Source organism: Lepidochelys kempii, chromosome 22 (genome assembly GCF_965140265.1).
Source record: "Lepidochelys kempii isolate rLepKem1 chromosome 22, rLepKem1.hap2, whole genome shotgun sequence".
Lineage (NCBI taxonomy): Eukaryota > Metazoa > Chordata > Testudines > Cheloniidae > Lepidochelys > Lepidochelys kempii.
In genome coordinates, this window is record NC_133277.1 from 19,249,399 (window position 1) to 19,262,691 (window position 13,293).

General features: G+C 46.1%; 1 protein-coding gene across 2 annotated transcripts in view; it reads left to right on the top strand.

Annotated features, from left to right (window-relative positions):
* Nucleotides 1-12,378: 12,378 nt before the first annotated feature.
* Nucleotides 12,379-13,293, top strand: part of PHLDB1 (pleckstrin homology like domain family B member 1) — a 123,189-nt gene continuing 122,274 nt past the window's right edge. Inside the window, exon 1 of one of the 2 annotated variants that reach the window (XM_073320557.1) lies at nt 12,379-12,458. The gene's annotated coding sequence lies outside the window, so the exon portion shown is untranslated. The remainder of the gene's footprint in view (nt 12,459-13,293) is intronic. The other variant, XM_073320556.1, reaches the window with a different exon arrangement.

Sequence of the window (13,293 nt, forward strand, 5' to 3'; positions counted from 1 at the left end):
GTTTAAGCCATTGCAGCGGGCAGGGCAAACTTTTTTTTAAAAAAAATAGGTAAAAAACTGTCCCTGCTCCACCAAAAAGTACACCTGCTTATTCAATGTTTGTGCATTATAGTCCTAAAACTTATAAGTACTTACAGAAATGAAATTTTTTACACGTGTAATAATTCATCTAAACAATTCCCACTAAAAGGTACCTTCAATTTAATTAAAATTGTCCGCCTCAAAGGCGCTCTTGTGTCACCAAAAATCCCACATGCGCAGTAAAAACAGTTTGTTTATTAGTTTAAAAAAAAAAAAAAGCTACAAAGAGACTCCATGAATCACGGGTGCAGAGTCTAAAAGACTCCCCAAAAAAATTAAAAACACAAAGGCAAAAGTTAAAAACCAGGTGTAAAGCATCTGGCTGTTTCCCAGCCCGAGCAGCAACTTCAACTGCCTCAGCTCCCTTGTATCCCCAATTAATTAAATCTAAAAGCAAAAAAAACCCCAGCCAAAAATATTATGAATTTTTTTAGTGCTGTTTGGCAGCCGGTAGCGCCTTCTTCCCCTGCAGCATGTTTTGCAGCCTAATAATTTACAAACAGGCAGTAGTGTTTTACAAAGGCAGCCATCGCCTCCTGCTTCTCCCCTACAAGTTATTTCCTCATCATCAGTTCAAAATTCAGCATCTTCAGTGCTAATACAAGCACCGGCTTTGCCAGCCGTTCTTTCGGGGGGGGGGGGGGGGGGGAGGGAAGGGAAGTCTCCTGCTGTACTGCCCAGCCTTGATGGGTTGGGGGCTGTTCCCGATTCCACCGGTATCTCACTAAACTCAATCGCCAACTGTACCAAAAATTAATTAAAGTAGTCAGCACTATTCCAGGCTCCCTTAAAACAACTGCCTAAAAATAAAAACAATTTGGTTACAGTGCATGTCCTTTGGACACCTAAAAATCTGGTTAAAAAATTCCCTAATATACAAAAAAAATTCAAACATTTTTTAAAAAACAACCACCTCCAAACAGTAATTCAATGTTATAATCTATCATGGGCTAACATCAACCAACTTTTGCAAGCAGTTATACCCTCTAAAGTGCAACAACAACTACTTGCTAAAGCCCAGTGGCCCCCTGCTAATCCCGAACAAAAAGCTAACCTAACTCAAGCTAAAAAAAAGTTTAGTAACTGCCATTCCGGAAATTTGTCCCCAAAAAACAAACAAAAATTGACAGCTGTAAACAAAATAAGGGCAAGTCCCCTGCTAATTACTTAAATAGGCTAACTAAGGTGTTTAAACAGCATTTGGGAATAGCCCGGCCCCTTAACAATGCCAAGGAAGCAGTTAGAGCTGCTTTTGTTCAGGGACTTTTGCCAAAGGTTCAGCAGCAGCTAAAACTATTTGTATTAGCTGGCAAACAAAACCTCTTTCTAAATTAATAACGGTTGCCAACCACTGTACAGCTTGTCTAAAGCAAAAAACACAAAAACAAAACTTTTAGCTTTGCAGCTACAAACTTACCAATCCAAAGATCGTGGGGTAATAAAAAGTGGGCAAAAACACAACAACAACAACAACAAAAAAGGTCCCCCATATTTCCCGCCCCCCCTCCAATACTGTGTGCCACTACTGTGGCCAGGTAAAGCATTAAAAAAATAAACGCCCAAACCAACTTCCTCAGAATCACCCACCTCCTTTCCCAAACCCTGATGCGCCTACCTTTTCTCCACCAAATAACCCCTATTAAAAATTGCAATAAAATCTAGCATGTTCGGAAATTCAGTATTTGCTAAATAACCAGCTAATGGCCATTCAAAATAATCTTAAACATCAGGCTTGGCCCACTGCCCTTACTAGTGCTTCAAAAGTACCATCTAATTTGTGGCCATAAAAACACACTTAAAAATTTTCAAAATAAATGTGCAAGTACTCACGGTGCTCCTTCCAAGTCTATGGGCCGGTTAAAGAGGTATGGGCTCCCACATACCAAATCCTGCCGGGTCCATAAAAAAATGCATATAAAACTAAAATATTCACCATAATATCTAAAAAATTAGACCACCTAATGTGCCTAGCCATTTTATTGTTAGTGCTCCTAAAATAACACCCAATATTTAAATTAAAATCAATAAACATTTTAGCCTTTAAAACCCCTGCAGCTTCAATGTGTAAAAAAATTAAAGCAAAAAAAAGTTGTCACAGCGTTTAACAAGGTTTGTTAAAAAGGTATAAAACAAAAAACCACCCTAACAAAACAGTTACTATTCCAAGTTAATAATATCTGTGTGTATGTAAAGGCCACTACTTTGCTAAACATGCATTTTAACCTCACCGTGACCATGGAACATCACTTTATATATTAGCCAGCAAAATAAAACCCTTCAATTAAATCTTAGTTTTCAAATTTCTTTTATTTAAACCAGTTTAATACCCAATCAATTCCAAAATTTGCCTTCACTCCTACTAAAAGTTCAAAAAATTTCTAGTTTACAGGGTCGAATCCATTTGCTACAAAACATATATCAAATTAAAAAACATGCTTTTCACACAGCCTATAAAGTGTCTACTTTATGTATTAGTTATAATGTAATGTGCTATATAACTAAAGCAATAAATCAACACCAGCATATTGTTACAATAAAAGCAGTAATGCTTATCTTGCTTTTGTTTAGTATAAAAATGTTGTTATAAAAAAAGTAATAACAAAAATGCCTTTCATATTCATACTAATCATGCATTATCATTATATCCAGCTAAAATTTATAAAAATAGTCCTAACCCTTTTAAACTAAAAACAAAAATGCAAAGCATAATGCAATTAAAAACTTTAAAATGTTAGTTGTGCTGAGGACTGCACAAAAAAAAATAAAAACAAAAATTAAAAAATGTAACTATAAGCCCCTCAGTTATATCAAAACAAAGCACAGTCAAGCTAACTCTAAAATCTCATAATGCAAAACTTAAAAAAGCAAACTGTGTCTATAGCAAATAAAAAACAAAATCAATGTAACCTAATCTTACAAATTTTATAAAAACAAAAATAAAACAAAAATAAGCAAAACATAACATAAATTGCAAATGTTTTTTAATGAATGCATTCCATAAAAAATATAAATGTTAATAGCTTATTGTTTATACTTTAAAAAAACTGAAGCAAAAATACTCTGTCAGCTATATTTCTTCCCTGGCAATTGCCTAAAATAAAGCTGTCTCTAATTTTGTTGCATTCCAACCTAAAAACAAATTTATTTTCTTTCACAAGTGAATACATTTAAAGTATGATTCAAATAAATTAAGAGGACTCGGGTGTTTTAATGTTGGGTTAAGTGGATATGGAGACCCTCTAGCAGGTGCCTAACAGCTCTAGCAACAGTTACATTCCCTTTCAGCTAAGCCTTGGTCCCCTATAGACATGGAGACCCGCTCCCCTAAAAACCCTGTAGCTGAATATTTTTAAAACGTAGTGTCTCCCTAGTCTCCAGTAACACAGGCAGCACATGACCAATGAGGAGTACTTGCCTTACTGGAATCTGCTACAGGTCTCTACATGTTATCTAAAAAGAAAAGGAGTACTTGTGGCACCTTAGAGACTAACCCATTTATTTGAGCATGAGCTTTCGTGAGCTACAGCTCACTTCATCGGATGCATACCGTGGAAACGGTATGCATCCGATGAAGTGAGCTGTAGCTCACGAAAGCTCATGCTCAAATAAATGGGTTAGTCTCTAAGGTGCCACAAGTACTCCTTTTCTTTTTGCGAATACAGACTAACACGGCTGTTACTCTGATACATGTTATCTAGAGTCCTTAAAAGAAAGATAAGTAAAATAGTCCAAGGGTGAATGCTACTGTCTCTTCCCTCTCCCTCACTCTCACCCTGGTGTATTATGTGAAGAGTGGGTAATATGGCAGAGTAGTCTGGAACGGTGAGGTGGAGAATAAATTAGAATTTTGAAAGTGTGTTAAAGAACAAACTCTGATAAAAGATGAAGTTGCCCTGAGTGGAACCGTACGCTGGATTGTTTTTTAATCCTACTCCCACCTGCTCCCACTATTGCGAGATCCCAGCCCTACTGCAGGTCTCTATGCTAGTCTCGTGCAGAGCTCTAGCCCAGAGAACGTGTTGTCATTCTCCTAGCCCCTTCCGTTCCCATCTCAAAGCTCTTCTTCACTAATAGTAATGAATTACATTTCACCATGCTCCTCTGCCACAGGGAAGCATTATCCCAATTTACAGATGGGGAAACTGACACAGGAAGACCTTGGAATGGAACCTAGGTTTCTTGGCTCCTGGTACTGCTCTTTAAAAAGGACTTGGGGAGATGGGAAGGAATCAGGCTTGTCTTTTTTTGCTGCTTGTTGCTGAAAGGTTTTTGTCAGTGTTTTCTGCTTCTTCTTTTAGATTAGTGCTTCAGATCTTGTCTATCTTGGGAGATTCTGTGGTGACTAGAGAATGAGTGAAATTGTGACAGAGACCACATTGAAAGCTGCAGCGATTGAGGGGAAGTGATTTTTAATCATTATAATCACTTTGTATTTTGTTGACGCTTCTTTTACTGCACTTCGGAGAAAAGATGTCTCTTTAAGCTACACAACTTCGTCCCTTCAGTTCAGATGTGAGTGCTCAAAGTACCCATTTCTGAGACCCCCAGCAGACTTCACATTCCTGTTTTTTGCCAAGGTAATAAATCATGCAAGAGAACACCGTAAAAAATGGTACATCCTTCTTTTTAATACTTTGTGGGTCGCTTCTAGCCTTCTCTTCTCCTTTACCTGTTCCATGGTGTGGTAAGCCTATGCCAGCTGATGTCTCTGCACTGCTAGGGATGGCTCTTTACTATCAGCAGCATAGTTGCTGCCTTGCAGCTCTAGTCTTCAGATGCAGTGTACAGTAATTTTCCCTGAAGTTACTGGCAGCTATTCACATCCTGATATGGGAAAACTTCAGCTGATATAAATCAAACTCCTAGCCTGTAGACTGCCGTAGTGTTGCTTTGGTGCCCCCACAATCCCAATCCTACTGTTAACTCAGGCACTCTTTACATGGGAAAGGTGTTTTCTGTATGAACTAAGGTGTGAATTTAAACTGACAGTGTTGTTGCCACCTCTGGTATGGAGACACTCTTATACCAGAATAAGTGTCTCTTTTAAGGCTTTGTCTACACTACAGAGTTTTGTCAACAAAAGTTATGCCACTTTCATTAAACCACTGTTGCATGTCTACATTATGCTCTAGCAGAGCACATCCACACTAGCAGCTCTTGCATTGACACAGTTATCTAACTGGGCATAGGGTACTTTGGGAAGGGTTTGCAATGCCTCATGGGCCGGGTACAGCATCCTATGATGTAGATTTCTCAATCCCATCGCGCCATGGGCATCCTATGAGATTGCCAGCTGCTTTTCAACTAAAGTGGGGTGGGGAGAAGGGGGAAGGGAGAGTGTGTGACAGGGCGTGTGTGTGTGAGGTGGGAGAGACAGACTGGGGAAGTGAGTGAGAGATTGTGTGTGTGGGGAATAGATATGTGAGAGAGACTGTGTGTTTTGGGGGAAGGAGGGGGGAAGAGTGTTTGCATGGTGTCTCTTAAATTGACACAGCTGCCTGAGCAACCAATCCTGAGGGAGGGGGATGCCCTCCACCCATATCAGCCCCCCCATTCTACATTAATGGCTCTGTGATTCCCTCTCAGTTCTCCCATAGCCTCCTCAGCAGCTCTGTGAGCACTCCATGCTGAGAAATGTCAGAACTTCCCAGAGATGTGAAAGGGGAGGGGCATGTGCCTGCGTAGCTAGATGCAGGGTAGACAACTTCAAAACAGTGAACAGAGTGGGCATTGTGAGATACTGGGGGAGGCCAGTTATGTCGACATAACAAACAGCAGCACCTACACTGACCCTTTTGTTGCTTTAACTCTGCCACAAAAAGCTCTATGCGTCTCATCAAGGTGGTTTTATTTTGTCAGTGAAACAGAACAGTTTTGCTGCCAAAGGTAGCTTTATAGAGTGTACAAAACTGTTTTGTAAGAAAAAGCTGCTTTTATTTTTATCCCATAGTCCTTCCTCATTTCTGCGCATTGGATTAGTAGGAAGACATTGGTTCTTTATATAGACACATCCCTAGCTTCATGTGTCCTGGAATGTGGCTACAGAAGACTAGACAACCACTGACTAATTGCTGAGCATTCAGCAAAATGTGTCTCTGCAGACACTGCCCAGTTCAACTCCTACATTGACCCTGTTTAGAGAGTTCTAAAGAAGATGGGCACCAGCTTGCTATTTCTGAAAATCATTTCCTGTCCAGTTCCATGAACACACCTGGGCCCTTGAACTAACTGTGTTTGTGCTGGACCAGGAAGCAAAAAATGATGAGCAAATTTAACAAAGTGGGAGGTCTTGTACTGAACATTGACATTTCAGCTGTCCTGTTCCAAACATTTCCTGAGCTCCCAGGTCACGGTGCTTCATTATAATGGAGAGGGGTTTGGGTGGCCAAGAGCTGATGTAATTTAAACGATAAATGGATCTATTTATTTTTTTAGTGAATTTGGTTTTAATTTGAAGTGTGTTTGGAGAGAGTCCCTGACTGTTTATCCCTCCTCTTGGACAGCAGCTGGCTTTGCTGCTATCTGCAGCAGGGTAATTTAGCTTAACTCTCCTATGAACTGTGAGTATAGCTAGTCTGTTTGTTACCACATCCTCTGTTTTTTTGTTTTTGTTTTTTAACCCAGCAATTATGTCTAGATTGTTAGCTCAGTGGGGAATAGGGACTGTTATTTACCATGCATTTGTTTAGTGCTAATACGCTGGAGCTCTGACATGGTTGAGGGCTCTAGGTCTAGAGATAGATGTGAAGAGCTAAAACCTCACCAGCCCCCATGCACAGTATGTCCCCTTGGTGGGTTTTGAAAATAACTACTAGTTTGACCAAGTTTATACTGTTCAGCCCAAATGTGTTTGGAACTGATTTAGCTGGAACTGCAGGTTCATGCTGCTTCCAAAGCGCAGTGTCAGGTAGGGCCCAAGTGTGTGTCCTGGTGTATCCCTGCCCACTTCTCTCCCTTGTAGGAAACTCTGGAGTGGCTGAAAGATCTGCCCTCATGCCTGTTCTCATCCTTCCTGTTCTCATCCCCCAGCTCTTGGGCGTCTCAGCTGTACAGTCTGTTGCATAACTAAAAATGCAGGGCTTGATAGATTGCAGATGTTGTCCTGTGGCATTGTCCAGTTTACGCAGTGACTGTGGGAACTGGAAGTTAAGGCTACAGGCTGCATTGCATTGTGCTTTCATCATGTCATTTGTCAGACTGAATCTGACTAGGATGCCTGGAAGTTCTTCCTGTCCTGAGCTGCTCCTGCACAGTGCTGTGTCTTGCTCACTCCATAGCTTCCAGTCTTTAGACACTGAAATAGCTGCTGAGCTTAAAGACCTGTTGGGCTGCAGTGATTTAGTGCTCTGTATCTAGTCAGGCTAAGTTTCCCCTCTGCACAGCTTTGGTAGGGCTCAAAGGCCCAGCTCCCCTGTCAGTGACTCAGAGGAGAAAGCAGGGCCAGGAGCATTTCAAGGGCGTTTGTCTCAAGATTGTGGGAATCTGTGCCTTGATTTTTCTCTTTTCCCTTTGCCCGCCCTTCCTGGCTTTTCAGAGACGCCTTCACAAACCTGTCCCGGATTGGTCTGTGAATGGGCCAGGCAAATCACTACCACATGCCCCCTCTACCCTGTGTGAGTGAGGGTCTTCGTGGCAGTGCTCAGCTAGGGAGTTTGCTGCCAGGAAAGTAAGGTCTGTTCTTGGAACTAGGTCTAGGTCAGCAACAGTAGGAGAGCTCCTCACGCTCTTTGCCATCTGCCTTTTTATCATTAAAAGGAAAGGGTTGGAGAAGTATGAGGGGGTGAAGTAGGAGCCAGACTCTGATTCTCTTCCAAGAGGATAAACATCTCTATAAACACACACCAGCATATGCATGTACCCACAGCTGTACACCCTATCAAACCACTACACACTCCTCACAATTCTCCCCTGAAGAGGATGGAAGAACACATTGCAGGTTGTGTGACAGATGTTCCTTACTGCATTCCTGCTTCTCCACGTGGGCGCCAGTGATACTGCCAAAAATGACCTTGAGCGGATCACTGCAGACTACGTGGCTCTGGGAAGAAGGATAAAGGAGTTTGAGGCACAAGTGGTGTTCTCGTCCATCCTCCCCGTGGAAGGAAAAGGCCTGGGTAGAGATCGTCGAATCGTGGAAGTCAACGAATGGCTACGCAGGTGGTGTCAGAGAGAAGGCTTTGGATTCTTAGACCATGGGTTGGTGTTCCAAGGAGGAGGAGTGCTGGGCAGAGACGGGCTCCACCTAATGAAGAGAGGGAAGAGCATCTTGGCAAGCAGGCTGGCTAACCTAGTGAGGAGGGCTTTAAACTAGGTTCACTGGGGGAAGGAGACCAAAGCCCTGAGGTAAGTGGGGAAGTGGGATACCGGGAGGAAGCACGAGCAGGAGCATGTGAGAGGGGAGGGCTCCTGCCTCGTACTGAGAAAGAGGGGCGATTAGCGGGTTATCTCAAGTGCCTATACACAAATGCACGAAGCCTGGGAAACAAGCAGGGAGAACTGGAAGTCCTGGCAAAGTCAAGGAATTATGATGTGATTGGAATAACAGAGACTTGGTGGGATAACTCACATGACTGGAGTACTGTCATGGATGGATATAAGCTGTTCAGGAAGGACAGGCAGGGCAGAAAAGGTGGGGGAGTTGCACTGTATGTAAGAGAGCAGTATGACTGCTCAGAGCTCAAGTATGAAACTGCAGAAAAACCTGAGGGTCTCTGGCTTAACTTTCGAAGTGTGAGCAACAAGGGTGATGTCGTGGTGGGAGTCTACTATAGACCACCGGACCTGGGGGATGAGGTGAACGAGGCTTTCTTCCAGCAACTCACGGAAGTTACTAGATCGCAGGCCCTGGTTCTCATGGGAGACTTCAATCACCCTGATATCTGCTGGGAGAGCAATACAGCGGTGCACAGACAATCCAGGAAGTTTTTGGAAAGCGTTAGGGGACAATATCCTGGTGCAAGTGCTAGAGGAGCCAACTGGGGGGGAGCTTTTCTTGACCTGCTGCTCACAAACCGGGAAGAATTAGTAGGGGAAGCAAAAGTGGATGGGAACCTGGGAGGCAGTGACCATGAGTTGGTCAAGTTCAGGATCCTGACACAAGGAAGAAAGGAAAGCAGCAGAATACTGACCCTGGACTTCAGAAAAGCAGACTTTGACTCCCTCAGGGAGCTGATGGGCAAGATCCCCTGGGAGAATAACATGAGGGGGAAAGGAATCCAGGAGAGCTGGCTGTATTTTAAAGAATCCTTATTGAGGTTACAGGGACAAACCATCCCGATGTGTAGAAAGAATAGTCAATATGGCAGGTGACTGGCTTGGCTTAACAGTGAAATCCTTGCTGATCTTAAATACAAAAAAGAAGCTTACAAGAAGTGGAAGATTGGACAAATGACCAGGGATGAGTATAAAAATATTGCTCGGGCTTGCAGGAGTGAAATCAGGAAGGCCAAATCACACCTGGAGTTGCAGCTAGCAAGAGACATTAAGAGTAACAAGAAGGGTTTCTTCAGGTATGTTAGCAACAAGAAGAAAGTCAAGGGAAGCGTGGGCCCCTTACTGAATGAGGGAAGCAACCTAGTGACAGAGGATGTGGAAAAAGCTAATGTACTCAATGCTTTTTTTGCCTCTGTCTTCACGAACAAGGTCAGCTCCCAGACTACTGCACTGGGCAGCACAGCATGGGGAGGAGGTGACCAGCCCTCTGTGGAGAAAGAAGTGGATCAGGACTATTTAGAAAAGCTGGACGAGCACAAGTCCATGGGGCTGGATGCGCTGCATCCAAGAGTGCTAAAGGAGTTGGCGGATGTGATCGCAGAGCCATTGGCCGTTATCTTTGAAAACTCATGGCGATTGGGGGAGGTCCCGGACGATTGGAAAAAGGCTAATGTAGTGCCCATCTTTAAAAAAAGGAAGGAGGAGGATCCTGGGAACTACAGGCCAGTCAGCCTCACCTCAGTCCCTGGAAAAATCATGGAGCAGGTCCTCAAGGAATCATTTCTGAAGCACTTAGAGGAGAGGAAAGTGATCAGGAACAGTCAGCATGGATTCACCAAGGGCAAGTCATGCCTAACTAATCTAATTGCCTTCTGTGACGAGAGAACTGGCTCTGTGGATGAAGGGAAAGCGGTGGACGTGTTGTTCCTTGACTTTAGCAAAGCTTTTGACACGGTCTCCCACAGTATTCTTGCCAGCAAGTTAAAGAAGTATGGGCTGGATGAATGGACTATAAGGTGGATAGAAAGCTGGCTAGATTGTCGGGCTCAACGGGTAGCGATCAATGCCTCCATGTCTAGTTGGCAGCCGGGATCAAGTGGAGTGCCCCAAGGGTCGGTCCTGGGGCCGGTTTTGTTCAATATCTTCATAAATGATGTGGAGGATGGTGTGGATTGCACCCTCAGCAAGTTTGCAGATGACACTAAACTGGGAGGAGAGGTAAATACGCTGGAGGGTAGGGATAGGATACAGAGGGACCTAGACAAATTAGAGGATTGGGCCAAAAGAAATCTGATGAAGTTCAACAAGGACAAGTGCAGAGTCCTGCACTTAGGACGGAAGAATCCCATGCACCGCTACAGACTAGGGACCGAATGGCTCAGCAGCAGTTTTGCAGAAAAGGACCTAGGGGTTACAGTGGACGAGAAGCTGGATATGAGTCAACAGTGTGCCCTTGTTGCCAAGTAGGCCAATGGCATTTTGGGATGTATAAGTAGGGGCATTGCCAGCAGATGGAGGGCCGTGATCGTTCCCCTCTATTCGACACTGTTGAGGCCTCATCTGGAGTCCTGTGTCCAGTTTTGTGTCCCACACTACAAGAAGGATGTGGAAAAATTGGAAAGAGTCCAGCGGAGGTGACAAAAATGATCAGGGGCCTGGAACACATGAGTTATGAGGAGAGGCTGAGGGAACTGGGGATGTTTAGTCTACGGAAGAGAAGAATGAGGGGGGATTTGATAGCTGCTTTCAACTACCTGAAGAGGGGTTCCAGAGAAGATGGCTCTAGACTGTTCTCCGTGGTAGCAGATGACAGAGCAAGGAGTAATGGTCTCAGGTTGCAGTGGGGGAGATTTAGGTTGGACATTAGGAAAAATTTTTTTACTAGGAGGATGGTGAAGCGCTGAAATGCGTTACCTAGGGAGGTGGTGGAATCTCCTTCCTTAGAAGTTTTTAAGGTCAGGCTTGACAAAGCCCTGGCTGGGATGATTTAGTTGGGGATTGGTCCCGCTTTGAGCAGGGGGTTGGACTAGATGACCTCCTGAGGTCCCTTCCAACCCTGATATTCTATGATTCTAAGTGCTCAGAACTAGTAACTTCTGAGGATGAGATAGGAACCTGAATCAAGTCCCTGGATCTTTATGGTAAGTCTCTTCTGCTCTCTGTGTAGTAATGGACAACCACCTAATTCTCAATTATTGAGGGACAATCGCCACTCCTTGATATGTTTTGCTTTCCACAACCAAATTTCTGTACAACTTTTCATGAGTGCTGTGTACCTGAGCATTGGGATTCTAATATCTAAACTGTATTGTTAAATCTATTCAGCTAAATTTGGGTTATTGCTAATTATGCACTATATGTATTGTATCACTTTAAAAACAAACTTTGTATTGGTGGATAATCTAAGCACTATACCCAAATGTACAGACACTCTTTTTTCTTAACGGATGTATTATGTAATTTTTTTAACATTAGGTTTAATAAAAATTTTAAATCTGTTTTTTTCCTCCTGGAAGCATCACGGGGAGGCGCTGATGTTTGCAAAGTGCCTTGGAGTCCCTGTGCTGGGAAGTGCTCTCGAAATGCACAGATTTGTTCTCTCCACAGTACTGACTACACCAAGCTACAGGCGCCAGCCCCAATTGCTGGGTGAAGCCCGCAGTTCCAGGCTTGTGCAGACCACGGAGTATTTTTAACCGGGGGGGAGGAAGGAACGGGGCTTGGGTGGCACCGCTGTGGGAGGCAGGAACCCTGCGTTCTGTGCTGGCGTGGGGCTCGCTCTCGTCTGACCTGAGGCAAGTCCACGCCCCTCGCCCTGCCTCAGTTTCCCCAGCAGCAGCGGGGTGCGAGGCTTAGCTCCTTGGTTTCTGCAGAGGACGTGAAGCGACTTGGCGGGGAGGTGGGGTGAACGCCGCCAGTTCCTTTGTCCCCTTTCGCCGGGGCCGGCGGGGGCGGGGCAAGGCGGCAGCGCACCTCCGCTGCCCGGGGTCCCCGCGCTGCCCCAGCCTCCTGCTCCCTCCCGTCGGCGTCCCGCCCGCCCGCGCGCGCGCGCCCGCCGGGGGTCAGTTTCCCCGCGCGCTGCGGCCCGCGCGCGCGGTGGGCGGTGACCGAGCTTCGCCGGCGCGCGCCCAGCGGCTGCTCTGAGGGGAGCGCGGCCCGGCCAGGTGAGGGGCGCCCGGGGGCGGGCTCCGTCCCTCCGAGAGCCGGGCACCCAGGGCCCCGGCGGGGCGGGGGCGGAGCGCGTTGCCCGAGGGCGGCCGGCGGCGGGTGCCCTGCTCGGCCGGCTGCGCCTCGGGTCGGCGCCGGGGGCTGTGTGTGAGCCGGGCCGGGCTCCGCTCCCCGCGGGGCCCGGCCCCCAGGGCAGGGCAGGGCAGGGCGGGGCGGGGCGGGGCGGGGCCCGGGGGAGCGGGGCCCGGCGGCCGGGCAGGTGGCGTGTGTGCTCCGCGGGTGGCGGGGGGTTGGCGCTGCCCCGGCGCTGGCTCTGCCCGAGCGGGGGCTGGGCCAGGTGACCGTTGTCTGACCCTGTTTGGCCCGCTGGGGAGCGGACAGCCCAGGTGCTGGGACTGAGAGCCCAGCGGGTGACCGGGCTAAATGTCCCCTGTAAATCTGGAGCCCTTTTCTGAGCTGGGGCGACAGGAGCGCGGGACTCGTGAGATGCCCCTACCCCCGGGTGGGTGCTCGGGTTAAATGGGAGCGTGCCAAAGGGGCTGTTGCAAACAACCCGAGCTCTGTCCCCTACCCGAGTCAGGGCTCGTGCTGTCCCAGGGAAATGGCTTTGGCAGAATTCCTTGCATTTCTGACATTTTCTCCCATAATCTGTAACAACAAATCTTTGGCATGCAGCCTCCTCTCCCTGGGAAGCGGAGGGAGCTCAGGGTTGCGAAGCCAAAGTGAAGGGGAGTCCTTACAGACCTGTAGCCTCCCCACTTCTCTGAGAGTTGGGTTAGAGTCCCTGGGCAGCTTAGTGCAGATGGCTATTCAGAGTCCAGCTACACACAA